This window comes from Triticum dicoccoides, chromosome 4B, assembly GCF_002162155.2.
Source record: "Triticum dicoccoides isolate Atlit2015 ecotype Zavitan chromosome 4B, WEW_v2.0, whole genome shotgun sequence".
In the NCBI taxonomy this organism is placed as follows: domain Eukaryota; kingdom Viridiplantae; phylum Streptophyta; class Magnoliopsida; order Poales; family Poaceae; genus Triticum; species Triticum dicoccoides.
This window is the reverse complement of record NC_041387.1, coordinates 442,805,950-442,822,796: the sequence shown is the minus strand read 5'-3', so window position 1 is coordinate 442,822,796 and position 16,847 is coordinate 442,805,950.

The following is a 16,847-nucleotide window of genomic DNA, read 5'->3' as shown; positions in this document are numbered from 1 at the left end:
CTACACCAATGCTTGTAGGGGGATAGATTGGTAGGAAAAGACCATCGCTCGTCCCTGACTGCCACTCATAAGGAAGACAATCAATAAATAAATCATGCTCTGACTTCATCACATAATGGTTCACCATACGTGCATGCTACGGGAATCACAAACTTTAACACAAGTATTTCTACCAATCCATAATTACTCACTAGCATTACTCTAATATCACCATCTTTATATCTCAAAACAAATGCAAGGAATCAAACTTCTCATCTATTTAATGCTCTTTATATGAAAGCTTTTATTATATCCCTCTTGGATGCCTATCATATTAGGACCAAATTCATAACCTAAGAAAATTACCATGCTATTTAGAGACTCTCAAAATAATATAAGTGAAGCATGAGAGTTCAACAATTTCTATAAAATAAAGCCACCACCATGCTCTAAAAAGATACAAGTGAAGCACTGGAGCAAATTGCCTAGCTCAAAAGATATAAGTGAAGCACATAGAATATTCTAATAAATTCATGATTCATGTGTGTCCCTCTCAAAAGGTGTGTACAACAAGGATGATTCTGGCAAACTAAAAAGCAAAGACTCATATCATACAAGATGCTCCAAGAAAAACACATATCATGTGGTGAATAAAAATATAGCCTCAAGTAAATTTACTGATGGATTGAAGACGAAAGAGGGGATGCCATCTGGGGCATCCCCAAGCTTAGATGATTGGTTGTCCTTGAATATTACCTTGGGGTGCCTTAGGCATCCCCAATCTTAGGCTCTTTTCACTCCTTATTCATAGTACATCAAATCTTTACCCAAAACTTGAGAACTTCACAACACAAAACTCAACAAAAAACTCATGAGATTCGTTAGTATAAGAAAATAAATCACCAGTTTTAGTACTGTTGTGAACTCATTTTTTATTTATATTGGTGTAATATCTACTGTATTCCAACTTCTTCATGGTTCATACCCCCTGATACTACCCATAGATTCATCAAAATAAGCAAACAACACATAGTAAACAGAATCTGTCAAAAACAGTACAGTCTATAATAATCTGGAAACTTCATATACTTATGTGACTCCAAAATTTCTGAAAATTTAGTAAAAGAGAGGCAATTCATATATCAATCTTGTGTAGAAAAATAAGGATTTTATCACGCTTATGTGATTTAAACAAATTTTATTACTGGAAGCAAAAGTTTCTGTTTTTCAGCAAGATCAAATCAACGATATACCAAAGTATCCCAAAGGCTTTACTTAGCTAAAACACTAATTAAGAACACCAAAACACAATTTCTACAGAGGTAATAAGTATTCTCATAAAAGTAGAAAAAAATATTGGATTGTCTCCCAATAAGCACTTTTCTTTAAAGCCTTTTAGCTAGGCATTGATAATTTTAATGATGCTCACACGAAAGATAGCAATTGAAACACAAAGAGAGCATCATGTAGCAAGTGAAAGCAAGTTTAAGTCTAACATACTTCCTATGCATAGGAATTTTATAAGCAAACAAATTATCAAGACAAGCAAACACTAGCATATGCAAGGAAAAAGAAAGAAAAATACAATCTCAACATAACGAGAGGTAATTTAGTGACATGAAAAATTCTACAACCATATTTTCCTCTATCATAATAATTACATGTGGGATCATATTCAAATTCAACAATATAGCTATCATATAAAAATTTCTCTTCCTGATCCACATGCATGCAAAGTTGACACTCTTCCAAAATAGTGGGATCATTATTACCTAGACTCGACACTCTTCCAAACCCACTTTCAATATTATCGCAAACATATTCATCATGAGGCTTAAATAAATTTCTAAAATTATAAGAAGCATTATCACCCCAGTCATGATCATTGCAATAAGTAGTGGACATAGCAAAATTAGCATCCCCAAGCTTGGGGTTTTGCATATTATTAGCATAATTTACATTAATACAATTTAAAATAACATCATTGCAATCATGCTTTTTATTCAAGGAGCTATCGTGAATCACTTTATAAATTTCTTTGATTAGCACTTCATCACAATTTTCAGATTCACGAATTTTAAGCAAAACTTCATAACGCTAATCTAGTGCACTCAACTCAGTAGCAATTGGTTCATCATAGTTGGATATTTTAAAAAGAGTAGCAAGTGGATGAGTATCGATAAACTCTTTGCTTCTAATTTTAAATAAACACACAATTATACCAAGAAACGGGCAAACAAACCAAGTAAGACATAAGGGCAAACGAAAAGACGAACGAAAGAAGGCGAATAAAAGTCAAATCTTTTTGTGATTTCTTAAAATGTTTTAGAAGTGGGGGAGAGGAAATGAGAGGCAAATGGAAAATAATGTAATGCAAGAGATGAGAGTTTATGATGGTTACTTGGTAGGCTTGACGTAGAACCTCCCTGACAACAGCGCCAGAAATTCTTCCTGCTACTTCTTGAGCTTGCATTTGTTTTTCCCTTGAAGAGGAAAGGATGATGCAGCAAAGTAGAGATACTTATTTCTCTTAGTTTGAGAACCAAGGTATCAATCCAGTAGGAGGTACGAACAAGTCTCCAATCTATGCACCTACACAAACAATCAAACACTTGCACCCAACGCGATAAAGGAGTTGTCAATCCCTTCACCGTCACTTGCAAGGATGAGATATGATAGAGATAGATATAAAATATTAATAAAACGTAAAACAAATAAATTGCAGCAAGATATTTTGGGGTTTTTGGGTTTATAGATCTGAAATATATGATGGAAAATAGACCCATGGGCCATAGGCTTCACTAGAGGCTTCTTTCTTGAAAGAAAACATATGATAGGTGAACAAATTACTGTTGAGCAATTGATAGAAAAGCACAAAGTCATGATGATATCCAAGGCAATGATTATGAATATAGGCATCACGTCCGTGTCAACTAGACCGAAACGATTTTGCATCTACTACTATTACTCCACCCATCGACCACTATCCAGCATGCATCTAGAGTATTAAGTTCATAAGAATGGAGTAACGCCTTAAGTAAGATGACATGATGTAGAGGGATAAACTCATACAATATGATGAAAGCCCCATCTTTTTACCCTTGATGGAAAGAATACAATATGTGCCTCGCTACCCTTTCTGTCACTAGGTGAGGACATCGCAAGATTGAACCCAAAACTAAGCACCTCTCTCGTTGCAAGAAGAACCAATCTATTTGGCCAAACCAAACTGATAATTTGAAGAGAAATACAAAGATATTTAATCATGCGTATAAGAATTCAGAAAGTACTCAAATAATTTGCATAGATAATCTGATCATAAATCCACAATTCATCGGATCTCAACAAACACACTGCAAAAGAATATTACATCGGATAGAACTCCAAGAACATCGAGGAAGACATTGTATTAAAGATTAAAGAGAGAGAAGAAGCCATCTAGCTACTAGCTATGGACCCGTAGGTCTGTGGTAAACTACTCACGCTTCATCAGTAGGGAAATAAGGTTGGTGTAGAAGCCCTCCGTGATCGAATCCCCCTCCGACAGGGTGCTGGAAAAGGCCCCAAGATGGGATCTCACGGGAGGCTTGCGGCGGTGGAAAAGTATTGGTGTGGATGCCTTTGTTGGTTTGGCAATATTTGGGAATTTATAGGCCAAGAATTAGGGTTGGAGGACTCCCGGGGGCACAAGCCAGGGGGCACCCCCCGTAGGGCGCGCCCTGAGGGCTTGTGGGTCCCTCAGGATTCTTATGACCCCCTCTCCAAGCTTCGTGGATGTCTTCTGGTCCAAGAAAAATCATCGTAAAGTTTAATTATGTTTGGACTCCGTTTGACGATATTCCTTTTCTGTAAAACTCAAAAACTAGGAAAAAACATAAACTGGCACTAGGCTCTAGGTTAATAAGTTAGTCCCAAAAATAATATAAAATAACATATTAATGCATATAAAACATCCAAAATAGATAATATAATAGCATGGAGGCGTATCAGTGATCTATATCCTAGTGACAGAAAGGGATAAGACACGTATTTGTATTGTTGCCATTAAGGATAAAATGATGTGGTTTATTCATATTGCTTGAGTTGACTTTTTCTGCACCATGTCATCTTGCTTAAGGCGTTACTCTGTTCTTTATGAACTTAGTACTCTAGATGCATGCTGGATAGCAGTCGATGTGTGGAGTAATAGTAGTAGATGCAGGAAGGAGTCGATACTTGTCTCAGACGTTATGCATGTGTGCATGATCATTGCCTTGGATATCGTCATAACTATGTGCTTTTCTATCAATTGCTCAACAACAATTTGTTTACCGACTATATGCTTTTTGTTCAAGAGAGAAGCCTCTAGTGAAAACTATGACCCCCGGGTCTATCTTTATCATATATTAAAATCCAAAGATACCTTGTTAGAATTTATTTACCATTATTTTATTTTGTGTTTTTATTTATCTATCTACCATTATCAAACTTGATCCTTGCAATTAACCACCGAGGGGATTGACAACCCCCTTGATCGCGTTGGGTGCAAGTATTTCCTCTTCTGTATGTAGGTGTTGTTCACGAGGTCTTGCGTGATTCTCCTACTGGATTGACAGCCTTGGTTCTTAACTGAGGGAAATATTTATTTCTATTGTATTGCATCATCCTCTCATCTTTGAGGAAATCCCAACGCAGCTCACAAGTAGCAACATATGCCTTGAAATCCATACAAGTTCATAGTGCATATGCCATTTTGTGAAGGTACTTTTTTCAAACTTTTGGTATTGCAAGTCTATGATTTTTCCTAGTAACTAGTTCATGCAAAAGGGCTGCATGCACAAGAATTTCATTTTTTGAGGATTTTTTTTCTTTTTATTGATGTTTTTTCAAAACGTGGTCAAACTTGCAAGGTTGACCAATCCTACCACATGGTTGGGAATTTCAACTTTGGTTGTGCCCAGTGCCTACACCACCAATTCAAAAGCTAAACATGATTTTGCCAATTTTCAAGACCAAGATACATGACACATGTAGTTCAAATTTGAGCAAGTTATGATAAATCTCTAAAAAATAGTAAATGGATGAAATATAGAAATAAAATTAGATGATTCATGAAACTTGGGTAGTGTGCATCCAATGTGGTCTACTTTGGATGAAAAATGGCAAGACCCAACTTTATAACTTATTTCAAGCACTTACTTCACAACCATGGGGCTATTGAAAAGTAACCAATCCATCTGGGCTCTTGTTATGTATTGTTCAACAAGGGGTCCTTTGCAAAAGTTGCAGCTCTCTCTACTCCGATGTCGCCCGTACGCCTGCCATCAAGAGGGCAAAGCCACGCGGCGGTGCCCCACTGCCACCACCGCCACCCTTCCCACCATCGGGCAGTCCCACCAATTCTAGATGCCATGAAAACAATCTCCCGCCACTGACACTTCACTCCCTGCACTCCCTTAATTAAATACCGACATAATTAACTCAGGATCAGATTCATAACCATGGAAAGGATCAGATTCAACCAAAGTAATTAACTCAGGATTGGCAGAGAATTCAAAATCCTTATCAGTAACAAAGATAGGTGAAGTAGCAAACTTAGGATCATATTGCATTCTAGCATTCAAAGACTTTTCTTTCCACTTGCATAATAATTTCTTAAGATCATCTCTATCCATACAAGCAAAAGAAGTCCCTAGCTACCACTCCATCCATAACATAACCCTCAGGCATAATAGGAAGTTCATATCTAGGAGAGCCAGATCTAATAGGTGTTTCAAAGTTTTCAGTTTCAGTAATTTGATCAGTTTCAGAAGTATCATCATCTTCATCGTAATCAGTAGTTCTAACTCTAGCAAGATGTTCATCAAGTAATTCAACCAGTGGCACAATGTTATCAAGCAAAGTAGTAGCATCATAAGCATCATTCATAGCAGAAGTAGCATCATCAATAACATGCGACATATTAGAATCAATAGCTGGTGTAGGTGTCGCAAGCTTACTCAAAACATAAGGCGAGTCAAGTGCAGAGCTAAATGGTAGTTCCTTACCTCCCCTCATAGTAGAGGGAAAAATCTTGGTTCTAGTACCTTTCAAATTCCTCATAGTGATCAACAGATATAAACCCCAAGTGACTCAGAGAATAGAGCTATGCTCCCCAGGAACAGCGCCAGAAAAAGGTCTAGATAACCCACAAGTATAGGGGATCGCAAGAGTTTTCGAGGGTAGAGTATTCAACCCAAATTTACTGATTTGACACAATGGGAGCCAAATAATATTCTCAAGCATTAGCAACTGAGTTGTTAATTCAATCACACTTGAAAGACTTAATATCTGCAGCAAAGTGTTTAGTAGCAAAGTAATATGGAAGTAACGGTAACAGTGGCAAAAGTAACAGTAGCAGTTTTGTAGCAATAGTAAAAGTGGCAACGGAAAAGTAACTAAGCAAAGATCAATATGTGAAAAGCTCGTAAGCAATGGATCAATGACGGATAATTATGTTGGATGGCATTCATCATGCAACAGCTATAACCTAGGGTGACACAGAACTAGCACCAATTCATCAATATAATGTAGGCATGTATTCCAAATATAGTCATACGTGCTTATGGAAAAGAACTTGCATGACATCTTTTGTCCTACCCTCCTGTGGCAGCGGGGTCCTAATGGAAACTAAGGGATATTAAGGCCTCCTTTTAATAGAGAATCGGACCAAAGCATTAGCACTTAGTGAATACATGAAGTCCTCAAACTACGATCATCACCGGTAAGTGTCCCGACTATTGTCACTCTGGGGTTGCCAGATCATAACACGTAGTAGGTGACTACAACTTGCAAGATCGGATCAAGAACACAAATATATTCATGGAAAAATAAAGAGTTCAGATCTGAATTCATGGCACTCAGGCCCTAGTGATAAGCATTAAGCATAGCAAAGTCATAGCAATCTCAGAACATAGTGGATACTAGGGATCAAACCCTAACAAAAACTAAGTCGATTGCATGATTTGTCTCATCCAACCCATCACCATCCAGCAAGCCTGCGATGGAATTACTCACGCATGGCGGTAAGCATCATGAAATTGGTGATGGAGGATGGTTGATGATGACGGACAACGACGATTTCCCCTCTCCGGAGCCCTGAACGGACTCCAGATCTGCCCTCCCGATGAAGAACAGGAGGCGGCGGCGGCTCCGTACCGTAAAACGCGATGAATCCTTCTCTCTGATTTTTTTCTCCCTGAACGTGAATATATGGAGTTGGAGTTGAGGTCGGTGGAGTTCCAGGGGACCCACAAGGCATGGGCGTGCCCTCCACCCTTGTGGACAGCTAGTGGGTTCCCCTCTGTTGATTCTTTCACCAATATTTTTTATTTATTCCAAACCAATTCTCCATGAAGTTTCAGGAAATTCCTAAAACTTTTATTTCTACACAAAAATAACACCATGGCAATTCTGTTGAAAACAGCGTCAGTCTGGGTTAGTTCCATTAAAATCATGCAAATTAGAGTCCAAAATAAGGGCAAAAGAGTTTGGAAAAGTAGATATGATAGAGACGTATCACTCGACGAGGTGGTACTAGCCGCGTCTCTATCCACTACGAGCCAGAGGCTATTAGGCACCGGGTGGCTAAAGAAGAGGTCGCAGCTCGAGAGAAGAGGAGGGCGGTGACTCTGCGTGCAGCGGCCGCTATCGAGGTCGAAGGCGAGGGACTGGATGTCGTTGTCCTATCCTCCTCTAAAGACGAAGACCACAACAACGATGATGGCACCATCATCCTTTCGGATGATGAAGACAAGTAGTCGTCCATCTGTTGTCACTATCATCGCCGGACAGCCATCTTATGTCGCCCCCGTTGTCGTATTAGTGTAATGTCACTATGTCAATTCTCTTTGTTAAGCATTGAGCGAATCTAAGAACGTGGTTGTGAAGCTTATCCGAATATCTGAATCTCTGAATCTGTTGTGTTTTGCACCGCAGCGTTATATCTTTCCAGTGTCACTGTGTCACGCCCAATATGCGATACTATCCTAAAGAGACTCGAAGGTCCCACCAAGGATAGAACCGCATATTGATACGCTTTCGCAAGGTGGATATCATTACATCAACATTACATAATAGATGGGGATACATAGAAAAGGCATACAATGCCACACGAATACAACATCATCTTACATAAGAGCACCATCCGACTACGGATGAAACACAAACAGAAACTCAAACGACATCCACCCTGCTAGCCCAGGCTGCCGACCTGGAACCTATACCCTGATCGAAGAAGAAGCAGAAGAAAAACTCCAAAACAAGCAAGCATCGCTCTCACGTCATGATCATCGCATAACTTGTACCTGCAACTGTTGTTGTAGTAATCTGTGAGCCACGAGGACTCAGCAATCCCATTACAATGGGTATCAAGACTAGCAAAGCTTAATGGGTAAGGAAGGGGTAAAGTGGTGAGGTTGCAGCAGCGACTAAGCATAAATGGTGGCTAACATACGCAAATAAGAGCGAGAAGGGAGCAAACGGAACGGTCGAGAAGCTAGAAGTGATCAAGAAGTGATCCTGAAACTACTTACGTCAAACATAACCCAAGACCGTGTTCACTTCCCAGACTCCGCCGAAAAGAGACCATCACGGCTACACACATCGTTGATGCGTTTTAATTCGTATCTGGTGTCAAGTTATCTACAACCAGACATTAACAAATTCCCATCTGCCACATAACTGCGGGCACGGCTCTCGAAAGTTTATACCCTGCAGGGGTGTCCCAACTTAGCCCATCACAAGCTCTCACGGTCAACGAAGGATACTCCTTCTCCCAGGAAGACCCGATCAGTCTCAGAATCCCGGTTTACAAGATATTTCGACAATGGTAAAACAAGTCCAGCAAAGCCGCCCGATGTGTCGACAATCCCGATAGGAGTCGCACGTATCTCGTTCTCAGGACACAGTGGATAAGCAAAGCGTACATGTACCAACGTAACCCGAGTTGCCAAGGGATGGTCCCGCACGGTGCTCTAGTTTGGACCAACACTCCGAGGATCACTGGCCCGGGGGGTAAAATAAAGATGACCCTCGGGAGCACAACTCCAAGGGAAAAAGGCTAGGTGAGGCAAATGTTAAAACCAAGTTTGGGCCTTGCTGGAGGAGTTTTATTCAAAGCGAACTGTCAAGGGGGTCCCATAAATCACCCAACCGCGTAAGGAATGCAAAATCAAGGAACATAACACCGGTATGACGGAAACTAGGGCGGCAACAGTGGAACAAAACACCATGCATAAGGCCGAGCCTTCCACCCTTTACCGAGTATATAGATGCATTAATTAAATAAGAGATATTGTGATATCCCAACATAATCCTGTCCACCATGGAGCAATCTTCAACTTCACCTGCAACTAACAGCGCTATAAGAGGGGTTGAGCAAAGCGGTAACATAGCCAAACAACAGTTTGCTAGGAAGGGTAAAAAAGGTTAGAGGCTGACATGGCAAATTGGGAGGCTTGAAGAACAAGTGATAGGTAGCACAGCAAAGCGATAGAACGAAGCAACTAGCATAGCAATGATAGTAGTGAGATCCAAGGTGACGGTCATCTTGCCTGAAATCTCGCAAGGAAGAAGAACGAGTCCATGAAGTAGTCGAACCAACGTAGTCGAACGAATCCTCACAATCGCAACGTAACCAGAACTATCAAGGAGAAGCGCAACCGGAAAGAAGCAAACAACATGGTAAACAACCATCACATAAGCATAATCATGGCATGATGCACAATCAAGTATGATGCATGTCCGGTTTAATGAGGCATGGCATGGCAAAGTGCAACAAACAATACTACAAGTTAAGTGGAGCTCAATATGCAACGAGTTGCATATTGACAAAACACCACATTGACATATTTAGTTTAATCTCGTTTAAGCTACCAAACAATATTAAATGTTGTTAAACATGGCAAGAGGTGAAGCATAAGTAAACTAACTATTTAGGCAAGTTTAAATGAGGCCGGAACAACAAACACCAATTCCGGAAAATCCCCATATGCATATTTAGAATTTGGTACTGTTCTGCCCTAAAACATATTTTATTATTGTTAAACAAGAAAATAAAGTCCACCATGTTAAACTAGGCATTTTTCCACCCCATTTACATATAAAGTTTATTTAAAACCGAGCTACGGTTATTTAGTTATGAAATAAATCATTTTAACATGGCATTTCAGCAAATTTAAACAAACAACATTTTAAAAATTTTAAACATGGATGGAAGTTGCAGATTATGAAACTATATGAAAAACTAAGCTTTTTTCGTATATAATGTTTTTACATATGATGCATGATTTGTGTGCATGAACATGAGGGACTTTTCTGCAAAACTAGAAACTCTGGATAATTAGCAAAATTGCAGACATGAAAAAAAAACTACATCAGGCCGAGTCTGCAGGCTGCTGGGATGCTCACCATGGGCTTTGGCACGGTTAGTGGAGCAGGAGGCTAGGCAGGCCGGATCTTGGCACGGCTGGGCCTTGACCAACAGGCGAAGGGGAGGTGGCCCAGGCGCGGGTCAACGCACGGAGTGTGGTCGTTCTCTGATCGACGAGGACGAGGCAGAAACAGGGTGAAGCAGGGAGGCAGCGAAGCAGCTTAGAACTCTGGCGACGATGAGGCAGATGCGGGCGAGGCAAGGGACTTAGCAGCCCGATGATGGGGGCGTCGAAGATGGCCGGATCCGGGCCAGCTCGGGTCGAGGATGAAGCTCCTGGGGATTGGGGCTCAAGGCCCGGTGCTGAACACAGAGAGGGAGAGAGAGAAACGTGAGCAAGAAAGGAGAGCGGAAGGGAGAGATGGAAGGCAGGGGCGCCACAACCTGGTGGTGCTCGCCGAAAGAGATGCAGACGACGGGGACGGCGGGGATCCGGTTGAGGGCGGCGGGGTCCCGTTCCCCGCCGGATCAAAGCGGATGCAGCAGGGAGACGCGAGGTGAGCCCGAGGCCTGCGCAGAGGAGGCATGTGGCTGCATCTGCAGGGAATCGGCGGGTCGACGAGGAGGAGGGATATGGCAACTCGATCTGCTCGCGGACGAGCTCTGGCTCGGGATGCTCCTGCGAGGCAGCAACGTCGGGGAAGAGGAGGCGTTGAGCACGGGTTAGCCGGGAGATGATCCCAAGGAGGGGAGGGGGAGGCTGCAAGCTTCGACGGTTGGCTCTGGTTGGTGGTGGTGGAAGGCGAGGTGGATTTTGGATCAGGGAGGATCCCGATGAGGAAGGGATAGGAAGAGTGGCGGCGCTCCGGAGTGGATGGATGGGACATGATCCCTAGTTTCTAGGGTTGGACTGATTATAAATAGGTGGGGGGACTAGATGTTGGCAATTTGGTCCCTCCGATTAAAATAGGATGGTCTGAGATAAATGGCTTAGGGGAGTCCAACAAATAAACGCAGATGTTTTAGGAACGTTTGGAGATGATCCGGATCCATCGGTGATGACCATGCGGTACGGGTTCGGGGAAGTTTCGGACATGGGCGAGGGGTCGATGCACTGTGCAAAGAGGGTCAAACGGTCGGACAACAATGAATGGTTGGTCTCGAAAGGGATAAAGAAGGCAAGGGGGGACGCGGCAACTACGAACGGCTGCAAGCTTTATGAAAACATGCAGATGCAATGCGCATGATGCTATGAGATGAAATGCAAGACATGAATAAAATGCAAAACGAAAGACAAAAACCCAACCACGGAGGAAATAATATAACACATAGCCGAAAATGGCAAGAGTTGGAGTTACAATTATGGAAAGTTGTATCCGGGGCGTTACAATACTCCAACACTACGAGAGGATCTCGTCCCGAGATCTAGGATGGCACCGGAGGGAAAAGGAAGAGGAAGATAAGAGGTAAACTAAGTTGCTTCTTCGACAAACGAGTGAAACCATGAACCTTGAGAGGTTGAGTAAAATGAAAGAAAGAAAACAACGAAGATGAACAAAGTTGAAAACACTCCGTTAGAAAAGAGGAACAAGGGATACAACGAGTACCAAGAGGTTTAGTGATAATATAGATATTGAAACCACTCCGGTTAAAACTAGATAGAGAAGGAATAAGATTGATATAATTTGGGGAGCACTCCGACTGAAGGAAGAAGGAAAACTTGATAAGATGAAAAGCACTTGAAGAGATGACACAGCACTCCGGTTAAATGGATAAGCATGAAAAGAACACGATCCTCACAATTCGAGATGATGAGTGAAGAGAGCAACATCACCATGCCTTCGGAAGAACGAAAAGAAGATAGATCATTGGAATAAAAGAACGGAGAAGAAAATGCCAACTTCTGCCACAAATGATCTTGGAAAGCACCCTTCACTACAGGAATCAGCTACTTTGCCGTCTGCCACGGCGGACGGCAAAGGCATGAACGGCGGACGGCAAAGGCCTTTGCCGTCAGCCGCGGACGGCAAAAGGCTCCGGCAAAGTAGGCTACGGTAAACAGCTACTTTGTCATCTGCTTTCTGGCGGCTGACGGCAAAGGCCCTTTGCCATCCGCGGCAGACGGCAAAGAGAGCGGACGGCAATAATTGCGCTGTCAGTCCGTTAAGTGGCTAACGGCAGCCCTTTGCCGTCTGCCGCTGACGGCAAAATTTCTAGTTTCTTTGCCGTCCGCCGTATGATGTCATCTACACGTCAGTACATGGCAGGTTCTTTGCTGTCTGCCACTGATGGCAAAGTCTTTGCCATCTGCCACTGTAGGCAAACTGACCAAATGGGTCAGCTCCCAGGAAGCACAGCTAGATGCCACGTGTCTTCTTTGCCGTTCGCGGCAGACGGCAAAGAGCCCGTTGCCGTCGGTGGCAGACGGCAAAGAGCCTGCATATTGGCTCTTTTATCTGTTTTTTATTAAATCCAACAATTTTCATCACAAATATATATGACATATATAGATATATTTCAAAAGGCCATTACAGAGCAAACATATAAGATATCCAACACATAACTTCATCATCCAACCATATATATTACATGCATAGTTCCATCATACATAACAAGTTCAACATAGAGGCATCCAACCATATATATTACAACAGTTTCATCCAACGATACATGCATAGTTCAACGATACAAAAGAAACAGAGAAAGGGATAAGGAGCACTCCATCTATGCAAGCTTTCGTCAAATGAATGAAATCTGCAAAATGAAAAATAAGAAAGTTAGAACAAGAAGAGTAGAACAAGAAGAAGAGTAGAACAAGAAGAAGAGTAGAACAAGAAGAAGACTAGAACAAGAAGAGTAGAACAAGAAGAAGACTAGAACAAGAAGAGTATATCATTTATGAGCTAACTTACGTGAAATGGATCATATATGAGCTAACTAAGTTGAAATGGGTCGTTTATGAGCTAGCTAAGGTGAAATGGATCATTTATGAGCTAACTTAGTTGAAATGGGTCGTTTATGAGCTAACTAAGGTCAAATGGATCGTTTTTGAGGTAACTAAGGTGAAATGGATCGTTTTTTAGCTAACTTAGGTGAAATGGATCATTTATAAGCTAACTTAGTTGAAATGGATCGTTTTTGAGCTAACTTAGGTGAAATGGATCATTTATGAGCTAATTTAGTTGAAATGGATCTTTTTGAGCTAACTTAGGTGAAATGGATCATTTAAGAGCTAATTTAGGTGAAATGGATCGTTTTTTAGCTAACTTGGTGAAATGGATCATTTATGAGCTAAATTAGTTGAAATGGATCGTTTATGAGATAACCTAGGTAAGATGTGTCATTTTGGAGTTAACCTAGGTGAAATGGGTCATTTTAAAGCTAACGTAGGTAAAATGGATCATTTAGGAGCTAATCTAGGTAAAATGGGTCATTTTTGAGCTAACTTGGATGAACTGGATCATTTATAAGCTAACCTAGGTAAAATGGGTCATTTTAGAGCTAACTTAGGTAAAATGGATCGTCTATGAGCTAACTAAGCTAATTATGCAATTTTTGACATAAGTAAGCTAAGTACAGATCGTTTTAGAGCTAACTTAGGTAAAATGGATGGTTTTGGAGGTCAGTAAGCTTATTAAGTCATTTTGGAGGAGAAGAAGCTAAGTCTAGGTCATTATGGTAAGCATTGGAGGAAATAGAGCTAAGTCTAGGTCTTTATGCATGTGTTAAGCAAAACACTAGATAAACTTACCAAGATCCAGGAGGTGTAGGAGCAGGGTGGCTCGTGTCGGTAGCTGGAGAAGGATCGTGCGATGCTTGTCTGGAGTTACGCTGCACCAAAGATCATTTCCAATGTCTTGTTAGCATGATGACACTCAAATGTTAAGACTAGAAGGTAATGTCCATTCAAATAAAACTCACCGTGGTCCCAGGAGCAATCACTGGCATCGGCGGAGCGGTCTGACCTGTCTTCTCGCACACAGACTACACATTTGGTTTTGACGACTCAGTCATACTAGTTAGTAATGAGACAAACATCTGCAGAAGAAACTTACCACAAGGAGCTCGTACATGGCCCTTGCCTGCATGTCATTCCGTGCCCTCTCCTCCTCCATCATCTTTGTCGTCCTCTCCTCCAACTCCCGCTGCCTCTCCGCCGCCTCCGCCAGAAGTTTCTCCGTTCTATCTCTCTCACTCTGTATAGCAGCCTGCAACACCACTCACATGACCATTTGTAATCATTGATGGAAGCGCACACAATGTAATGGAGAAAGATAACTGAGTACGTATCACTAACCTTGATGGCGAGTTGCACTGGCCGTTCACGAGGCCTTATCTTAGGAGCGGAGCTCGACTGGCGCGCCTTGATCTCCGGGAGAGTGCTAGGACAACGGATAAGTCCATCTCCAATGGCTATGGAGCCATGGGACCTCCCGCCACCAGATATCATCAACAGCTCTGGATCAATGGGACCCTGGCTCGGGTTAAAGTCCTCCCCTTTCCTTGCCTTCCCCTCATCTCTATATCTCACGAGCTTGTTGTGGGAGGAGATGTTGGTGAGTTGTTTGCATCATCGAGGTCAGACTGAGAGAAAGCCTTGACTTTCTTGAAAGAGGCAGTGTGGGCCATGGCATACAGGTCGTACACCTCTGGCACCTTATCCGCCTTATTGTAGCGTGCCTGAAAGAGAGAAACAATGAAAATTAGTAATTAAAGGGCTCAAGCTAGCATGATGAATGAATTGCATGAATCATGAAGCAAACCACATACCCAGTTGCGCCCGAACTGATATAAGTTGGAGCTGCCTTGATGGTGTGGCACACCTTCCATTTGGGCACGTTTGTCCTTGGCCTCGTTGTGGAGGGCTAGCCATTGTTTTGAGCACCACTCATCAACCAACACCTCCCAACAATCCATCCGATCCGCACACCATCTCGGAGGCGCCTAAGTTAGCAAATAGAAACTTGAGCGCTACGGCTAAGAATTACTAAATGAAGGAACTTAAGTAGAGAAGGCCTTAAGAATTACCTTCATGTACTGCTCCTTACTCAGGAACTTATCGCGGCACGCCAACTTGGTCTTCTTGATACCACGCAAGGCGTAGTAGTCTCGAACAGCCTGCACCCGAGCCTCGTGCCGTAAGTTCTGGAGTAGGCGCTTGCAGACGTTCTCGATAACATGTGTCGCGTCCTCCTCGTATCCCTCCTCACACCTGTAGAATGTCTGCAATCAAATGAGACAATATTGATTAGTACAATTAATAACTAGCTAGTTGAAGATTTTTAAATGTGTAAAGGAGAAATTACCCAGAACTTTCTTATCACCATGTCTGCCCTCGTGTCGCACACGACACCGTCGATAATCTCATCCGGCGGGGCCGGGGCAGCCACGTAGTGCTCCCAGCTCAATCCAAGCTCTGGAAGCCGACCCTCACCAGGCAACGTGACAAACCCCGGGAAGTTTTGCCGGCAAAGAACTCCAAGGACGGAGTTGGGCCGGCGGACACTATGATGGTGGTCCCAACCCCTGCAGCATGACAAGGCCAACGCATTAGTTATTTGAAAAAACATGAATGCACAAGGTACAAAAATATTAAATGCACTTACGTACCTCTCCCCATCAGGCAAAATCAACCACCTCTGCTCGCGGGTCACCGGCACGGACGGGAGCCGTGTAGCACCATGCTGGTAGACGGTGCCCCCCTCCTCCTCAAGATCAGTCGGCTCCCCGCCATCATCAGCATGGCCACTTGGCTCCTCGGGCTGATCCGGCCAGGTACCCCATCCGGACGTGTGCTCCTCCGGGGTCACGTGGGCCGAACTCTCGTGGGCCGAAGGCCAGTCGACCCGAGGCTCGTGGGCCCAAGACCCGTGGACCGGAGGCTCGTGGACCGGAGTCCGTGTAGCCTCCTCCTCGGACGAGTCCACCCTAGTAGTCACGTGCTCGGGTGAAACAGCTGGGGGTGGCGGCGAGGAAGGCGCCGTAGTAGTCACCCTACCTCCTCTCCCACGACCACGTGCCCCACCTCCTCTCTTCCTACCTCGTCCCCTGCTGGGCACCGCGGTCGACGAAGAAGGGCCCGGTGGTGTGGCCATACTGTCCAGCAACGCTCGGCGGAGAGGTGCGTCTGGAATGGAAGACCTCAGACCACGCTCCCGACCAGCGCCCACCATCTTTCAACACCTGCCATGACAAACAGTAAACGAAATTAGTACAACATAAAAAAAGACCGACATGAATAATAATATGTGTATCACTTAAGTGTATCATCATCAAGTACAACATAAAAAAATGTAATACCTGACACTACTAATAATCTCGATCAATATCACCAATAAATGCATAATACCTGACACTACTAATGTAATACCTGACACTACTAATAATCTTGATGGTGTCGGGGTGTTGTTTCGGGGTCGGGGTGTGGTGTCGGGCTCAGGGTGTCGGGTCAGGCTCGGGGTCGGGGTGTCGGGTCAGG